Source organism: Aegilops tauschii, chromosome 6 (genome assembly GCF_002575655.3).
Source record: "Aegilops tauschii subsp. strangulata cultivar AL8/78 chromosome 6, Aet v6.0, whole genome shotgun sequence".
Taxonomy (NCBI): Eukaryota; Viridiplantae; Streptophyta; class Magnoliopsida; order Poales; family Poaceae; genus Aegilops; species Aegilops tauschii.
This window is the reverse complement of record NC_053040.3, coordinates 2,842,296-2,862,271: the sequence shown is the minus strand read 5'-3', so window position 1 is coordinate 2,862,271 and position 19,976 is coordinate 2,842,296. Positions and strand designations below refer to the sequence as shown.

Here is a 19,976-nt window from a genome sequence, read left to right as displayed (position 1 = left end):
TTTCTTCTTCCTTTTTCTTTCTTCTTCCTTTTTTCTTCTTCCTTTTTCTTTCTTCTTTTTTTCTTCTTTCTTTTCTTCTTTTTTCATTTGGTTTCTTTCTTCTTTCTTTCTTCTTCTTCCTTTTTCTTTCTTCTTCCTTTCTTCTTCCTTTCTTCTTCTTTTTTTCTTCTTCCTTTTTCTTTCTTCTTTCTTTTGGTTTTCATTTTTTTTCTTCTTCCTTTTTCTTTTTCTTTTTTTCTTCTTCCTTTTTCTTTCTTCTTTCTTTCTTCTTTCCTTTTTTCTTCTTCCTTTTTTTCTCTTCTTCCTTTTTTTCTTCTTCCTTTTTTCTTCTTCCTTTTTTTTCTTCTTCCTTTTTTTTTCTTCTTTCTTTTGGTTTTGTTTTGTTTTCACTTTTTTCTTCTTTCTATCTTCTTTCTTTTTTTCTTCTTCCTTTTTTTCTTCTTCCTTTTTTTCTTCTTCCTTTTTTCTTCTTCCTTTTTTTTCTTCTTCCCTTTTTTCTTCTTTCTTTTGGTTTTGTTTTCTTTTCTTTTTTTTCTTCTTCCTTTTTCTTTCTTCTTCCTTTTTTCTTCTTCCTTTTTCAATCTTCTTTCTTTCTTCTTTCTTTTTGGTTTCTTTTGGCAGGGCAGCGGGCGGCGGGCGGCGGGCAGGGGCAGCGGGCGGGCGGCAGGGCACGGGCGGCGGCGGCGCTCACTGGGGACGGGGGCGGCGGCGCGCAGGGCGTCGGGCGGCGGGCGGCGGGTGGCGGGCAAGGGCAGGGGCTGCGGCGGGCAAGGGTAGGGGCACGCTGCGGCGGCGACGGAGCGCTAAGGGCAGGGCACGGGCGGCGGCGGCGCTCACTGGGGACGGGGGCGGCGGGCGGCGTCGGCGTCGTCGGGGTGGCAACTGCTAGGTAACTCTAAAAATTTCCTAAGTGTGAACTTATATAGCAAAGCCTTTAGTCCCGGTTCGTGGCACCAACCGGGACTAAAGGTAGGCATTAGTCCCGGTTGGTGGCGCCCTCTTTTCAGCAGCGCAAAGGGCGGGAAGCGGCGGCCTTTGGTCCCGGTTGGTGGCACCAACCGGGACTAAAGGGGGGGCATTGGTCCCGGTTGGTGCCACGAACTGGTACCAATGCACCCCTTTAGTCCCGGTTGGTGCCACCAACCGGGACCAAAGGCCTCTTGCTGCCCGCGTCGCGGCCAAAAGTTTAGTCCCACCTCGCTAGTTGAGAAGGGCTCGGAGTGGTTTATAAGCCCCGCTGCGGCTGCTGTCTCCAACTCCTCTCTATAGCAGGCTTCTGGGCCTAACTTTGGCGCGCTGCCCATTGAGCCCTCTAGCCCTTCTGGCCTGTATTTGCAAACCCGAGGGTTGGAGGGCCCAGCGGACAGCGCCCCAACAATATTTTTTGTTGTATTTAGTTTTTTTGTTTTCTTTTTTGCTTTATTTATTTTGTTTTGTTTCTACTTACAACAAAAAACTTATTTATTTTATTTTATTTTGTTTCTAATTACTTATTTATTTTACTTTATGATAATTCTTTTTGCTATTAAAGTTTCTGTCAAAAAAAGTTCTTTATGAAAATTCTTTTTGCTGTATTTAGTTTTTTGTTTTATTTTTTGCTTTATTTATTTTGTTTTGTTTCTATTTACAACAAAAAACTTATTTATTTTATTTTATTTTGTTTCTAATTACTTATTTATTTTACTTTTATGATAATTCTTTTTGCTATTAAAGTTTCTATAAAAAAAGTTCTTTATGAAAATTCTTTTTGCTTTTAATGATTTTGAACAGAAAATACTTCGATAATTTTAGTTGCATCAAATTTATATGATTTAAGTTTCAATAATACTAGAGGTTTCTTATAATGTTTTCTTTTTTTTCTTCTTCCTTTTTCTTTCTTCTTCCTTTTTTCTTCTTCCTTTTTCAATCTTCTTTATTTCTTCTTTCTTTTTGGTTTCTTTTGGCAGGGCAGCGGGCGGCGGGCGGCGGGCAGGGGCAGCGGGCGGGCGGCAGGGCACGGGCGGCGGCGGCGCTCACTGGGGACGGGGGCGGCGGCGCGCAGGGCGTCGGGCGGCGGGCGGCGGGTGGCGGGCAAGGGCAGGGGCTGCGGCGGGCAAGGGTAGGGGCACGCTGCGGCGGCGGCGGAGCGCTAAGGGCAGGGCACGGGCGGCGGCGGCGCTCACTGGGGACGGGGGCGTCGGCGCGCAGGACGTCGGCGTCGGCGTCGGGGCAGGGCTTCGGCGTCGGCGTCGGCGTCGGGGCAGGGCTTCGGCGTCGAGAGAGGAGAATGGGAAGTGGCGGAAACTGCTAAGTGCAGTATATATACACATACCTTTAGTCCCGGTTGGGGAGGCGGACCGCGACTAAAGGTACCCTTTAGTCGCGGTTGGCCACACCAACCGCGACTAAAGGGTACCTTTAGTCGCGGTCCGCCTCCCCAACCGGGACTAAAGGGTTTTGGCGCCGCTTTCGTTCCCGCGCAGAAAGAGCCTTTAGTCGCGGTTGGGGACAACAACCGCGACTAAAGGGTACCCTTTAGTCCCGGTCCGCCTCCCCAACCGGGACTAAAGGCATTGTGCTGCTACGCCCGCGTCGAAAGTTTAGTCCCACCTCGCTAGTTGAGAGGGGCGCGCAGTGGTTTATAATCCCCACTGCCGCTCCCCTCTTGAGCTCCTCTCCATTGCAGGCTTACGGGCCTAATTGTCACTGCTATACCTGATGGGCCTACTAGGCCTTCTGCGGGCCTGAATCCTGGCCCGTCGATGGGTTTCTAGTCGTATTCAGGCCGTGGTCGCCCAGTAGGTGGCATATTTTTTATTTTTTGCCTTTTTTTGTTTTCTTTTTTGCTTTATTTTGTTTTGTTTCTACTTACAACAAAAAACTTATTTATTTTATTTTATTTTGTTTCTAATTACTTATTTATTTTACTTTATGATAATTATTTTTGCTATTAAAGTTTCTAACAAAAAAAGTTCTTTATGAAAATTCTTTTACCTTTCAATGATTTTGAACAGAAAATACTTCGATAATTTAGTTGAATCATTTTATATAATTTTAGTTTCAAAAATACTAGAGGTTGCTTATAATGTTTTGAACAGAAAATACTTTGATAATTTTAGTTTCATAAATTTTATTTATGTTATTAAAAATTTATTTTATTTTGTTTGTACTTATATATTTTATTAAAGTTTATATTATTTTGTTTCTAATTCATTTTAAAATCTTAAAAATACAATTATATATCAAAAAAATCAGAAAATAAAACTAATTCATTTTAAAATCTTAAAAATACAAATAATATATCAAAAAATCAGAAAAATAAAACTAATTCATTTTAAAATCTTAAAAATACAATTATATATCAAAAAAATCAGAAAAATAAACTAATTCATTTTAAAATCCCTTGAAGGTTTGACAAAAGGTTTGATACATCATTCAGTTCATCGACCAAATACAAAGTTTGGTACAATAAATTATTACACATCAATTCTTCCCTTGTGTCCCTGCTTGCTTACGATTGTGCCGTATCCATGGAGCATCCTCATCATTTAACTTAATGCTTGGGTCAGTGTTCACTTTGAAGGGCGGAATTTCACCAAACATATTATAATCTTCTGACATGTCTGTCTTGTCCTCCACTCCCACGATGTTTCTTTTCCCTGAAAGAACAATGTGGCGCTTGGATCATCGCATGATGTACTGATCGTTTTCTTATCTTTCCGTTTCCTCGGTTTGCTACTCATGTCCTTCAAATAAAAAACCTGAGCGACATCTTTGGCAAGGATGAATGGTTCGTCAAGGTAACCAAGATTGTTGAAATCCACCATTGTCATTCCGTATTGCTCGTCCACCTTTACCCCACCTCCTGTTAGCTTGAACCATTTGCACCGGAACAAAGGGACCTTAAAGGAGGGTCCATAGTCAAGTTCCCATATCTCCTCTATGTAACCATAATATGTGACCTTTCGCCCATTCTCGGTTGCTGCATCAAAGCGGACACCACTGTTTTGGTTGGTGCTCTTTTTATCTTGGGCGATGGTGTAAAATGTATTCCCATTTATCTCGTACCCTTGGAAAATCGTTATAGTCGAAGATGGTTTCTTGGCCAACATGTACAGCTGATCTCCAACATCATTGTCATTCATTAAATGTTTTCGCAACCAACTACCGAAAGTCTCCATGTGGGCCTTTCTAATCCAGGATTCAGGCTTCCCCGGGTTGTCCGAGCGTAAAATATTCTTGTGTTGCTCGAAGTACGGAGCCACAAAGCTGGAATTTTGCAGAACTGTGTGGTGTGCTTCAGTCATAGAATGACCGTCCATACATATCGTGGATTTCCTTCCGATCTTGCCTTTTCCACTTAGTCTCCCCTCGTGCCGCGATTGAGGAATACCAATCGGCTTAAGGTCAGGAACATAGTCAATACAGAACTCAATTACCTCCTCATTTCCATAGCCCTTGACGATGCTTCCTTCTGGCCTAGCACGGTTACGAACATATTTCTTTAATACTCCCATGAACCTCTCAAAGGGGAACATATTTTGTAGAAATACAGGACCGAGAATGGAAATCTCTTCGACTAGGTGGAGCAGGAGGTGCGTCATAATATCGAAGAAGGATGGTGGGAACACCAACTCGAAACTGACAAGGCATTGGACCACATCGTTCTGTAACCGTGGTAGATCTTCTGGATTGATTACCTTCTGAGAGATTGCATTGAGGAATGCACATAGCTTCACAATGGCTACTCGAACATTTTCCGGTAGGAGCCCCCTCAAAGCAATCAGAAGCAATTGCGTCATAATCACGTGGCAGTCGTGAGACTTCAGGTTTTGGAACTTTTTCTCTGCCATGTTTATTATTCCCTTTATATTCGACGAGAAGCCAGACGGGACCTTCATACTGCTCAGGCATTCAAAACAAATGACCTTCTCTTCTTTGGTAAGAGCGTAGCTGGCACGACCTTGAAACCATTCCGGATGCCGGTCATCTGGGTCTTTCAAAAGTTGCTGGTCCTGCCGTGCTTCCTTTGTATCATTTGTCTTCCCATACACGCCCAAGAAGCTTAGCAGGTTCACGCAAATATTCTTCGTAACATGCATCACGTCGATTGCAGAGCGGACATCTAGGACTTTCCAATATTCTAGCTCCCAAAATATAGATTTCTTCTTCCACATGGGTGCGTGCCCGTCAACTCCCCGCGGAACTGATTGTCCGCCAGGACCCTTTCCAAAGATGACTTTCAAATCCTTGACCATATCAAATATCTCAGCACCAGTACGTTCCGCAGGCTTCGGCCGGTGATCTGCCTTGCCGTTGAAATGCTTGCCTTTCTTTCTTACGTTATGATTTCGGGGAAGAAATCGACGATGACCCAGGTACACGTTCTTCTTACAATTAACCAAACGTACACTTTCAGTCTCATGTAAGCAGTGCGTGCATGCATTGTATCCCTTATTTGTCTGTCCCGAAAGGTTACTGAGAGTAGGCCAATCGTTGATGGTTACAAAAAGCAACGCTCGTAGGTCAAATTCCTCTCCTTTGTGCTCATCCCAGACACGTACACCAGGTCTGGCCCACAACTGTAAAAGTTCATCAACTAATGGCCTTAGGTACACATCGATGTCGTTCCCGGGTTGCTTTGGACCTTGGATGAGCACTGGCATCATAATGAACTTCCGCTTCATGCACAACCAAGGAGGAAGGTTGTAGATGCATAGAGTCACGGGCCAAGTGCTATGGCTGGAGCTCTGCTCGCCAAAAGGATTCATGCCATCAGTACTTAGACCAAATCTTATGTTCCTTGCGTCAGCTGCAAAATCTTTGAACACTCTGTCGATCTTTCTCCATTGCGTTCCATCAGCGGGGTGTCTCAACTCCCCGTCGGACTTACGGTCCTCTTTGTGCCATCGCAACGACTTGGCATGCTTTTTGTTCATGAACAGACGTTTCAACCGTGGTATTATAGGAGCATACCACATCACCTTGGCGGGAACCCTCTTCCTGGGTTTCTCGCCCTCAACATCGTCACCAGGGTCATCGCCTCTGATCTTATAACGCAATGCAGTGCATACAGGGCATTCATTCAAATTCTCGTATTCACCGCGGTAGAGGATGCAGTCGTTAATGCATGCATGTATCTTCAGAACCTCTAAACCTAGAGGGCAGACAACCTTCTTTGCTTCGTACGTACTGGCGGGCAACTCGTTATTCTTCGGAAACATATTCTTCAACATTTTCAGCAAATTTTCAAATGATGAGTCACCTACACCTTCCTGTGCCTTCCATTTTAGCAAATCCAGTGTGCAGCCCAGCTTTTTCAGACTATTATCGCATCCTGGATACAACGACTTTTTGTGATCCTCTAACATGCGATCCAAATTCTCCCTATCCTTGTCAGTTTCGCAGCGTCTCCGTGCATCAGCAATGGTCCGACCAAGATCATCAGCGGGCTCATCATGTGCCTCTTCTTCACCTTCACCTAACCCTTCCCCACCTTCAGCATCATCCTCCATGAAAGTATCACCGAAATGATCATGATAGTTGTCATCGATATCATCCCCTTCTTCATCTTCTTCCATTCTAACCCCTCTTTCTCCATGCTTGGTCCAACAATTATAGCTTGGCATGAAACCGTGCCGAAGCAGGTGCATGTGAACGTCTCTTGAGGAGGAGTAACCCTTCTGATTCTTACAGACAGCACATGGATAGATAATAAAACCTTGCTGCTTGTTCGCATTTGCCACTACGAGGAAATCTTTCAAACCCGTAGTGAACTCGCCGGAGAGTCGGGGACCGTACATCCATTGCCGATTCATCTGCATTATTATTATATAAAGTATATAATTAACCATCATGCATTTGTTAAACTAACTAGCTAGAAATAATACAAATTAAACAATGAACTACACACATGCGTATTTTATCAATGACACATGAAAGGTTCAAGTTGCTAACCGCGATCGCGGAGGAAAAATAAATGAGAAAGCTCAAGTGTGGCTCGGACACTTCATATCATGTTTGTTTCAGGCTCTCGGGCATTTCATCAAACACCTTGTGTGCATAGGAGAAACCAAAAGCAAACCCACCACCCCCTTCTGAAAATTGTGAAGTGAGCTGAGTGAAGTGAAGTGAGCTGAGTCCTATATATAGGGATGGGCCTTTAGTCGCGGTTGGCCAGGCCAACCGGGACTAAAGCCCCTCCCGTCCGCCAGCTGGATGGGCCTTTAGTCCCGGTTGGCCTGGCCAACCGCGACTAAAGGCCTTCGGGGACCTTTAGTCCCGGTTGGCCAGGCCAACCGGGACTAAAGCCCCTCCCGTCCGCCAGCTGTCGACCGAGCGCGCTGGGCCCAGATAGTTGGTCGCGGGTCTTCTCCCGAACCGCGACTAAAGACCCCTTTGGTCGCGGTTCGATTGTTTTGGGGACTAATGGGGGCGTATGGAAGCCTCTTTTTCTACCAGTGTTCCAAGTAGTAGGAGTAGGAGTCAAGGAAAGGGGAGAGAGAAGAGAAGGAAGGAGGGGGCGCAGCCCCTCCCCCTAGTCCAATTCGGACTAGGCCTTGGGGGGGGCGCCCAACCTCTCCTCTCTCTTTCCCCTAAAGCCCAATAAGGCCCATATACTCCCCGGCGAATTCCCGTAACTCTCCGGTACTCCGAAAAATACCCGAATCACTCGGAACCTTTCCGATGTCCGAATATAGTCGTCCAATATATCGATCTTTACATCTCGACCATTTCAAGACAACTCGTCATGTCCCCGATCTCATCCGGAACTCCGGACTACCTTTCGTACATCAAAACTCATAAACTCATAATATAACCGTCATCGAAACTTTAAGCGTGCGGACCCTACGGGTTCGAGAACTATGTAGACATGACCGAGACACGTCTCCGGTCAATAACCAATAGCGGAACCTGGATGCTCATATTGGCTCCCACATATTCTACGAAGATCTTTATCGGTCAGACCGCATAACAACATACGTTGTTCCCTTTGTCATCGGTAAGTTACTTGCCCGAGATTCGATCGTCGGTATCTCAATACCTAGTTCAACCTCATTACCGGCAAGTCTCTTTACTCGGTCCGTAATACATCATCTCGCAACTAACCCATTAGTCACAATGCTTGCAAAGCTTATAGTGATGTGCATTACCGAGAGGGCCCAGAGATACCTCTCCGACAATCGGAGTGACAAATCCTAATCTCAAAATACGCCAACCCAACAAGTACCTTCGGAGACACCTGTAGAGCACCTTTATAATCACCCAGTTACATTGTGACGTTTGGTAGCACACAAAGTGTTCCTCCGGTAAATGGGAGTTGCATAATCTCATAGTCATAGGAACATGTATAAGTCATGAAGAAAGCAATAACAACATACTAAACGATCAAGTGCTAAGCTAACGGAATGGGTCAAGTCAATCACATCATTCTCCTAATGATGTGACCCCGTTAATCAAATGACAACTCATGTCTATGGCTAGGAAACATAACCATCTTTGATCAACGAGCTAGTCAAGTAGAGGCATACTAGTGACACTCTGTTTGTCTATGTACTCGCACATGTATTATGTTTCCGGTTAATACAATTCTAGCATGAATAATAAACATTTATCATGAAATAAGGAAATAAATAATAACTTTAGTATGGCCTCTAGGGCATATTTCCTTCAGTCTCCCACTTGCACTAGAGTCAATAATCTAGTAAACATCGCCATGTGATTTAACACCAATAATTCACATCACCATGTGATTAACACCCATAGTTCACATCGTCATGTGACCAACACCCAAAGGGTTTACTAGAGTCAATAATCTAGTTCACATCGCTATGTGATTAACACCCAAAGAGTACTAAGGTGTGATCATGTTTTGCTTGTGAGATAGTTTTAGTCAACGGGTCTGTCACATTCAGATCCGTAAGTATTTTGCAAATTCTATGTCTACAATGCTCTGCACGGAGCTACTCTAGCTAATAGCTCTCACTTTCAATATGTATCCAGACTGAGACTTAGAGTCATCTGGATCAGTGTCAAAAACTTGCATCGACGTAACCCTTTACGATGAACCTTTTGTCACCTCCATAATCGAGAAACATATCCTTATTCTACTAAGGATAATTTTGACCGCTGTCCAGTGATCTGCTCCTAGATCACTATTGTACTCCCTTGCCAAACTCAGTGGTAGGGTATACAATAGATCGGGTACACAGCATGGCATACTTTGTAGAACCTATGGCTGAGGCATACGGAATGACTTTCATTCTCTTTCTATCTTCTGCCGTGGTCGGGCTTTGAGTCTTACTCAATTTCACACCTTGTAACACAGGCAAGAACTCTTTCTTTGACTGTTCCATTTTGAACTACTTCAAAATCTTGTCAAGGTATGCACTCATTGAAAAAAACTTATCAAGCGTCTTGATCTACCTTTATAGATCTTGATGCTCAATATGTAAGCAGCTTCACCGTGGTCTTCCTTTGAAAAACTCCTTTCAAACACTTCTTTATGCTTTGAAGAATAATTCTACATTATTTCCGATCAATTCACATATACTTATCATAAATGTTGTGGTGCTCCCACTCACTTTCTTGTAAATACAGGCTTCACCGCAAGTCTGCATAAAACTATATGCTTTGATCAACTCATCAAAGCATATATTCCAACTCTGAGATGCTTGCACCAGTCCATAGATGGATCGCTGGAGCTTGCACATTTTGTTAACACCTTTAGTATCGACAAAACCTTCTGGTTGCATCATATACAACTCTTCTTTAATAACTCCATTAAGGAATGCAGTTTTGTTTATCCATTTGCCAGATTTCATAAAATGCGGCAATTGCTAACATGATTCGGACAGACTTAAGCATAGATACGAGTGAGAAACTCTCATCGTAGTCAACACCTTGAACTTGTCGAAAACCTTTTGCGACAATTCTAGCTTTGTAGATAGTAACACTACTATCAGCGTCCGTCTTCCTCTTGAAGATCCATTTAATCTCAATGGCTCGCCGATCATTTGGGAAAGTCAATCAAAGTCCATACTTTGTTCTCATACATGGATCCCATCTCAGATTTCATGGCCTCAAACCATTTCGCGGAATCTGGGCTCATCATCGCTTCCTCATAGTTCGTTGGTTCGTCATGGTCAAGTAACATGACCTCCAGAATAGGTTTACCGTACCACTCTGGTGCGGATCTCACTCTGGTTGACCTACGAGGTTCGGTAGTAGCTTGATCTGAAGTTACATGATCATCATCATTAGCTTCCTCACTAATTGGTGTAGGAGTCACAGGAACAGATTTCTGTCATGAACTACTTTCCAATAAGGGAGCAGGTACAGTTACCTCATCAAGTTCTACTTTCCTCCCACTCACTTCTTTCGAGAGAAACTCCTTCTCTAGAAAGGATCCATTCTTAGCAACGAATATCTTGCCTTCGGATCTGTGATAGAAGGTGTACCCAAATGTCTCCTTTGGGTATTCTATGAAGACACATTTCTCTGATTTGGGTTTGAGCTTATCAGGTTGAAACTTTTTCACATTGCAACCTCAAACTTTAAGAAACGACAGCTTAGGTTTCTTGCCAAACCATAGTTCATACGGTGTCGTCTCAACGGATTTAGATGGTGCCCTATTTAACGTGAATGTAGCTGTCTCTAATGCATAACCCCAAAACGATAGTGGTAGATCGGTAAGAGACATCATAGATCGCACCATATCTAATAAAGTACGGTTATGACATTCGGACACACCATTACACTGTGGTGTTCCAGGTGGCGTGAGTAGTGAAACTATTTCACATTGTTTTAACTGAAGGCCAAACTCGTAACTCAAATATTTTACCTCTGCGATCATATCATAGAAACTTTTATTTTCTTGTTACGATGATTCTCCACTTCACTCTGAAATTCTTTGAACTTTTCAAATGTTTCAGACTTGTGTTTCATCAAGTAGATATACGCATATCTGCTCAAATCATCTGTGAAGGTCAGAAAATAACGATACTTGCCGTGAGCCTTAACACTCATCGGACAGCATACATCAGTATGTATTATTTCCAATAAGTTAGATGCTCGCTCCATTGTTCCGGAGAATGGAGTCTTAGTCATCTTGCCCATGAGGCATGGTTCGCAAACATCAAGTGATTCATAATCAAGTGATTCCAAAAGTCCATCAGCATGGAGTTTCTTCATGCGCTTAACACCAATATGACCTAAACGGCAGTGCCACAAATAAGTTGCACTGTCATTATTAACTTTGCATCTTTTGGCTTCAATATTATGAATATGTGTATCACTACGATCGAGATCCAACGAACCATTTCCATTGGGTGTGTAACCATATAAGGTTTTATTCATGTAAACAGAACAACCATTATTCTCTAACTTAAATGAATAACTGTATTGCAATAAACATGATCAAATCATATTCATGCTCAACGCAAACACCAAATAACACTTATTAGGTTCAACACTGATCCCTAAAGTATAGGGAGTGTGTGATGATGATCATATCAATCTTGGAACCACTTCCAACACACATTGTCACTTCATCTTTAACTAGTTTCTGTTCATTATGCAACTCCCATTTCGAGTTACTACTCTTTAGCAACTGAACCAGTATCAAGTACCGAGGGGTTGCTATAAACACTAGTAAAGTACACATCAATAACATGTATATCAAATGTACTTTTGTTCACTTTGCCATCCTTCTTATCTGCCAATTATTTGGGGTAGTTCCGCTTCCGGTGACCAGTCCTTTTTGCAGTAGAAGCACTCAGTATCAGGCTTAGGTCCAAACTTGGGCTTCTTCACTTGAGTAGCAACTTGCTTGCCGTTCTTCTTGAAGTTCCCGTTCTTTCCCTTTGCCCTTTTCTTGAAACTAGTGATCTTGTTAACCATCAACACTTGATGCTCTTTTCTTGATTTCTACCTTCGCCGATCTCAGCATCGCGAAGAGCTCAGGAATTACTTTCGTCATCCCTTGCATATTATAGTTCATCACGAAGTTCTATTAACTTGGTGATAGTGACTAGAGAACTTTGTCAATCACTATTTTATCTGGAAGATTAACTCCCACTTGATTCAAGCGATTGTAGTACCCAGACAGTCTGAGCACATGCTCACTGCTTGAGCTATTCTCCTCCATCTTTTAGCTATAGAACTTGTTGGAGACTTCATATCTCTCATCTCGGGTATTTGCTAGAAATATTAACTTCAACTCCTGGAACATCTCATATGGTCCATGACGTTCAAAACGTCTTTGAAGTCCCGATTCTAAGCCGTTAAGCATGTTGCACTAAACTATCAAGTAGTCATCATATTGAGCTAGCCAAACGTTCATAACGTCTGCATCTGCTCCTGCAATAGGTCTGTCACCTAGCGGTGCATCAAGGACATAATTCTTCTGTGCAGTAATGAGGATAATCCTCAGATCACGGATCCAATCCGCATCATTGCTACTAACATCTTTCAACTCAGTTTTTCTCTAGGAACATATCAAAATTAAAACAGGGGAACTAAACGCGAGCTATTGATCTACAACATAGATATGCTAATACTACCAGGACTAAGTTCATGATAACTTAAAGTTCAATTTAATCATATTACTTAAGAACTCCCACTTAGATAGACATCCCTCTAATCCTCTAAGTGATCACGTGATCCATATCAACTAAACCATGTCCGATCATCACGTGAGATGGAGTAGTTTCAATGGTGAACATCATTTATGTTGATCATATCTACTATATGATTCACGCTCGATCATTCGGTCTCAGTGTTCCGAGGCCATATCTGTTATATCACTAGTAGGAAAAGGGGCTTTTACCCCGGTTTGTAAGGGCCTTTTATCCCGGTTTTCGAACCGGGGCTAAAGGGTCGTTACTAAAGCCCTAACCCTTTAGTCCTGGTTCTTACACGAACCGGGACAAAAGGTCCTCCACGTGGCCGCTGCTGCCAACCCAGGCAGGGGGGCCTTTGGTCCCGGTTGGTGCCACCAACCGGGACCAATAGGAAGGGCCTTTTGTCCCGGTTGGTGTCACCAACCGGGACCAATAGGCATCCACGCGTCAGCATTTCAGGGGCTGGGGTTTTTGTTTTTTTTTGAAAGGGGGGGGGGTTGGGGGGTTAATTTAGGTGTTTCATATATTGTGTTAGCTAGCTAATTAATAGAGAGAAGTGTCCTCTCTTATCTCCGTGCTTGGTCAACGCTACGTACTATATACGTATGGAGAGGACTAGACACGCTAGCTAGTAATCAAATGAAGGAAACAGAAGATCGTCATGAACATATGCATACAGAGAGAAGTGATATCGACCACCTCTCCTTCTCCGAGAGATTGGTCGAACAACAAGTTCTCGTATATCTATCCGACACTACCGGCTACATATATACAATAATTATCTCTTACAATACAATCTCGTAACTAAATTGTAAGAACACAGGGTCCACATAGTATTCTCTGTTTTCAGCGATCACGTGGTCAAGGAAGAATGCCGCCAATTCCTCTTGAATTCCTCGCATACGATCTGGTGCTAGGAGTTCATCCCGCTTCCGAAACATCTAATTTGAAGAAGGGGGTCAATACATATATATATGAATAAATGAAACTCAACACAAATGATGGTAATAAAATAAAATTGTGAATATTATTGCTTACGCACTTCATATTGTTCTTCAGAGTAGCCCCGCTCACAGGTCGTGTAGCGGATGGACTCGCAAACGTAGTATCCACAGTAATTATTCCCGGGTTCCTGCCACAACCACTTTACAAGAAATAGAGGTCAATCAAACTGATAAGCAAGCATGCTAAATGGTATTGATGAAACTAGCGCTTGAATCACTAGGAGATGCGCGGAACATGCTACTATAGTACCTACTTTCGGGTGTTTAAATTGCAGCTTCTTCGGCAGTCCCGGAGCTTTTGTGGTGAATTTTCTCCAAACCCTGCCAGGCAAAGAAAATAATTACTTGATATCAGGAAATGAACAAAGTTGCTGATATGGTGGATAATGATCGATTTAACTTACTTCTCGAGCATTTGAGTCATGTTCGCATAGTCTGGGGATCTTTTCGTCTCGAGTCTAAGACGGTTACTACTCCCTGCTCAAGCTTAATCTCTAGGAGAATATAGTGGAAGCTGCGCATGCATGCATAAGTCATCAATTACATTACCATAACCTGGACTAATAAGGGAAACCGAATATGCACAAGGCAGTAACACTCACTTGAAGTTGTAAGGAAAGAGTATTATATCTTTGTTTTGATTTAATACCAACGATTATAGCAAGTTGGCCTCGGCTTCTTTGGGATGTTTTTCAACCGTATATGCATCTATGAGATTTGTGTTAATGAACCCAATATCACCGATTTGTCTTTTCTTCAATTCGGCGATCTTCAATCTGCATAATATAGTGAGGATAATTATAAATACATGCAATGAAAGAGCTGACCTATATAGAGAGCCTTAATGACAGAAGTAGTACTACTTACAGACAGTAGCAAGTGATCGTTGTTTTATCGAGGGCCTTTTGATTGTAAATCTGGAAGAAATCCTCAAATGGAACATTCAGCAGTTCAATTCCAATGAGGTCATGCTCCGGTTTAACTCTCAGCGTCAAAGTACTCGTCCCATCAGACTCTCTGCAGGTTTTCATGTACCAATCATGTAATCTTCGCATCATTGTTGTTAGAGATCTTTCATCTTTGACGAGAGGCTTCCCGTAATGGTATTTGTGTTCGTCCACCTCCATGATTTCATAATGTACATCGTCGGGCAGGTAATCTCCAAGATTGCTATAACCGGGCACCATCCTCGGATCATTAGCGACGATGTCTTTTGACACCTTGAGCGGGGGGCACGATTGGTTCGCTTGTTGGCCGAGCTGGGCAATTTTTTCCCAGCTCGTCGTTCTTTTAACCTTTGATCACTGACAGTACTTCCCGACCGCTCCGCTTCGGCATATGTCTTTGCAAGAATGCGCTCATAGTTGCCTCTCGGCGGAGACTTTGGTGGTTTTGTCAGGGCAGCCAGAGTGCGCTTTGCTTTCACCGGATCTACCTTCTCCTCCGGAGGTGGATGCTTCTTTGCTTTCACCCCTTCAAAGATGTTTGTCACTTCGGCTCGCACGATCTTCCTGGTTTCCTCCTCGGTCCTCTCGTATGGTAACTTCTCTGGAGTCTTCAGAGAAGGACCGAATCTGTATTGCCTCCCGCCTCTGGCAGCTGTACTGCTAGACACCGGCAGAGCAGATGGAGCGGCTGCGGCTGTCTTCTTTCCTTGCTTGCGAGGCGGAGGAGAAGGACTACGACGCGTCGGAGCAGCCGCAGCGGCGGCGGGTCTCTTCCGCCCTTGCTGACGAGGTGGAGAAGGAGGAGGCTGGCTGCTCTGGCGCGCCGGCGCAGGCGGAGAAGGAGGCGGAGTGCCGCCACGCGCCGGAGAAGGAGGCTGAGTGCCCTGATCACTCGCCTGAGGAGGAGGCGGAGGAGGAGGTGGAGTGCCGCCACGCGCCGGAGAAGGAGGCAGAGTGCCCTGATCACTCGCCGGAGGAGGAGGCGGAGGAGGAGGCGGACTGCCCTTACTCGCCGGAGTCGTCCAGTTCGGAAGGTTGATGAGCTCCTTCCGCCATAGGCACGGAGTCTTCAGAGCTAAACCCAGCCGAGTCTCCCCTTCACCGGTAGGGTGGTCAAGCTGGAGGTCCTCAAATCCCTCCGTTATTTCATCCACCATCACCCTAGCATATCCTTCTGGAATCGGCCAGCAATGGTAGGTTGCGCCGGGTTCAGGAGGTAAAACAGAGCCAACAGCCACCTTGACTTTGAAGTTCTGCCGTTGCACCATAAGATGGCAATGTTGAGACTCCATGATAGCATCCACGGGGTAGCTAGCAGGAGCCGTCAAGACATGCTCCAGCTGAAGCAGCTCGGTGGAAGCCATGCTGCTTCTCCGCTGAGATGGCAGGGTAGCTTCGGGGGTAGTTTCGGCATGTCGATTGCTGTCTCGTTCCTCTAGCGCTTGAACCCTTTCATGTAGCTTCTAAATTTGGGTCTGCTCCATTTTTTTCCTCCTCTCCTGGCTTTTGTAACCGCCTGCGTCCGGAAAACCAGCCTTCCACGGAACGGAGCCTGGCGTGCCTCGTGTCCGTCCAGGGTGCTCAGGATTCCCGAGGGCCATTGTGAGCTCGTTGTTCTCTCTGTCTGGAACGAACGTCCCTTCCTGCGCTGCATCGATATATTGCTGAATCTTCTTGACTGGTATTCTCAAAAGCTCGTTCGTCCAAACGCACCTCCCTGATACAGGGTCCAAGGTTCCGCCAGCCCCGAAGAACCAAGTCCGGCAACGGTCTGTCCAGTTCATTGTCTGTGGTTCGATCCCTTTTTCAAGCAGATCATTCTCAGCCTTGGCCCCCTAAGGCCGGGCTTTGAGGTAGCCACCTGACCCCGTGCGATGGTGAAGCTTCTTCTTCGCAGCATTCTTCTTGTTTGTCGCTGACATCTTCTTACTCTTTTCTGATGTCTTGTGGGCCACAAATGCGGGCCAGTGATCTCTGATCTTCTCATACCGGCCGATGAATTCGGGTGTCTCTTCTTTGTCGACAAACGTTTTCAGCTCATTCTTCCACCTCCTGAATAGGTCTGCCATCTTCTTAAGAGCATGAGACTTGATTAATTGCTCTTTAACTGGCTTCTCCGGATCCTCCTCTGGCGGTAGGGTGAAATTTGCCTTCAGCTCAGTCCAAAGATCATCTTTCTGCATATCATTGACATAAGACACCTCAGGGTCTTCCTTCTTAGGCTTATACCATTGGTGGATGCTGATCGGGATCTTGTCCCTAACTAGAACCCCGCACTGAGCAGCAAATGCATCCTTTGTCTGGATGGGTTCAATCGGTTGGCCGTCGCGCGCGATTGCTGTGATCTCAAACCTTTCATCCGAGCGCAACTTTCTCTTCGGGCCTCGTCTCTTTACCGCAGTTGTGCTCGATTCGGAGGGCTAGAAAAAAGAAGAAAGACGAGTGTTAATTAATATGTGTACATACCAAAACAATGAATGCATCAATTAGCTAGTCAGCACAGGCTTAACTAATATATTTACCTGGCCGGACTCTGTTCGGTCACCGGAGCCGTCACCACGGGCTCCTTCTTGCACCAGCATTGGGTCACCGGAGCCATCATAATCATGTCTTTCCTCCTCCACTCTTCGATCACCATAGCCTGCTTCTTCACCCTGTTCTTCCAGACCATCATTGTCGTTAAGATACGACAAGATATCACCTCCGGCTAAGATTATGTCCCCCAACACCTCTTCTGCTTGCTCGTCTCGTCCGTGCTCCATTGTTTCTGCAAATATTATAACATGGCAATCATTACACAAACATGACAGCAGGTGGTTAGTGCAAACGTAGACCTAGCTTATTCCGGGTTTGGGGTGGCCTCAGCAACGCTTCAAGGGTAGGGGCGCGGCGGGAGGGGGTAGGAGACCGACATCGTTTTTTTCTACGGTTTGGGTGTGATCGAGAGTTTTGGTCGAGCGAGAGGGCCGGGGGGTGCTCCCGTGGTATAAGTTATCACGGTCGAGAGGGGGTATAAATATCGACCGTCCATCATGTCGAAGTTATCTGGGAGGGAGTTATATATATCGACAACGACGACATACATACATGGGAAAATAATGTTATCGGGGAGGGGGTATATCGACCCCCCCCCCCACGTGTTGAAGTTATCGGGAGGGGGTTATATCGACAACGACAATGAACGTACATGGGAAAATAATATTATCGGGGAGGGGGTATATCGACCCCCCCCTCGTGTTGAAGTTATCGGGAGAGGGGTATATCGACGACGACAGACCCGATAAAACATAAGAAAACGAAGAAGAAACAAAAAGAGGAGAAGAAGAAAAGGAATAGAGGAGAAGATCGAAGAAAAAAAAAGAGGAGAAGAAGAAAGGAATAGAGGAGAGAAGAAGAAAAAATAGAATTTTTTCTATTTTTTGTCTTCTCTTCTATTCCTTTCTTCTTCTTCTCTTCTATTCCTTTCTTCTTTTCCTCTTCTTTTTCTTCTTTTTCCTCTTCTTATTTATTTCTCCTCTTCTTCCTCTCCTCTTCTTCTCCTTTCTCCCTCTTCTTATTTTCCTTTTTCCTCTCATTCATAAAAAAATGTTCAAATAGAAAATTTCGATAAAAAATTAAAGGTTTTGCCTAATGCATTGTTCATATGAATATACAAACATTTGCATATTCTACAATAATTAATATCACCAAAAAAATCTATGAACAGAAAAAAATCCTAACTTTTCTAAAAATCTATCTTTTGCATATATACATGAACATATATATACACAGAGAACATATATACATACATATACACAGAGAAAATGCAAAAAATGATCTAAAAAAGGACATATAAACAGATATACACACATACATATACTCATACATATACATATAAGCATATAAATGTGCAGAAAAAACAGGGAGGAATTAGGGGGCAGTGCCGGCCCTGACCAAGGCGACGGCGGCGCGTCGGGGCAGGGGCAGAGGCGGCGGCGTGGTCGGGGCAGGGGCAGAGGCGTCGGCGGCGAAGGGCGGGGCAGGGCGACGGCGACGACAGGGACGGGCCGGGGCGGCGCGCGTCGGGGCAGGGGCGCGGCTGACGGCGAGGGCGCGGGCAACGGCGACGGCGACGACGGGCACGGGCGACGGCGACGGCGACGGCGGGGGCGGCGGGCGGCGTCGGCGTCGTCGGGGTGGCAACTGCTAGGTAACTCTAAAAATTTCCTAAGTGTGAACTTATATAGCAAAGCCTTTAGTCCCGGTTCGTGGCACCAACCGGGACTAAAGGTAGGCATTAGTCCCGGTTGGTGGCGCCCTCTTTTCAGCAGCGCAAAGGGCGGGAAGCGGCGGCCTTTGGTCCCGGTTGGTGGCACCAACCGGGACTAAAGGGGGGGCATTGGTCGAGGTTGGTGCCACGAACTGGTACCAATGCACCCCTTTAGTCCCGGTTGGTGCCACCAACCGGGACCAAAGGCCTCTTGCTGCCCGCGTCGCGGCCAAAAGTTTAGTCCCACCTCGCTAGTTGAGAAGGGCTCGGAGTGGTTTATAAGCCCCGCTGCGGCTGCTGTCTCCAACTCCTCTCTATAGCAGGCTTCTGGGCCTAACTTTGGCGCGCTGCCCATTGAGCCCTCTAGCCCTTCTGGCCTGTATTTGCAAACCCGAGGGTTGGAGGGCCCAGCGGACAGCGCCCCAACAATATTTTTTGTTGTATTTAGTTTTTTTGTTTTCTTTTTTGCTTTATTTATTTTGTTTTGTTTCTACTTACAACAAAAAAATTATTTATTTTATTTTATTTTGTTTCTAATTACTTATTTATTTTACTTTATGATAATTCTTTTTGCTATTAAAGTTTCTGTCAAAAAAAGTTCTTTATGAAAATTCTTTTTGCTGTATTTAGTTTTTTGTTTTATTTTTTGCTTTATTTATTTTGTTTTGTTTCTATTTACAACAAAAAACTTATTTATTTTATTTTATTTCGTTTCTAATTACTTATTTATTTTACTTTTATGATAATTCTTTTTGCTATTAAAGTTTCTATAAAAAAAGTTCTTTATGAAAATTCTTTTTGCTTTTAATGATTTTGAACAGAAAATACTTCGATAATTTTAGTTGCATCAAATTTATATGATTTAAGTTTCAATAATACTAGAGGTTTCTTATAATGTTTTGAACAGAAAATACTTTGTTAATTTTAGTTTCATAAATTTTATTAAAGTTTATTTTATTTTCACTGGTAGAAAAAAGCCCTTTAGTCCCGGTTCGCAACAGCCTTTAGTCCCGGTTGTGCAACCGGGACTAAATATGCGCGACTAAAGACCCCCCCCCCCTTTAGTCGCGCCTCTTACGGACCGCGACTAAAGGCTTTAGTCCCGGTTCTTGTGGCTGACCGGGACTAAAGGCCCGTCCACGTGGGCGCCAGTGGTCCGTCGGGGCGGAGGACC

At 44.4% G+C, this 19,976-nt stretch overlaps 1 pseudogene; it reads right to left on the bottom strand.

Annotated features, from left to right (window-relative positions):
• LOC141025427 (uncharacterized) overlaps window positions 1–19,976 on the bottom strand; it is an 87,517-nt pseudogene that overhangs the window by 21,716 nt on the left and 45,825 nt on the right.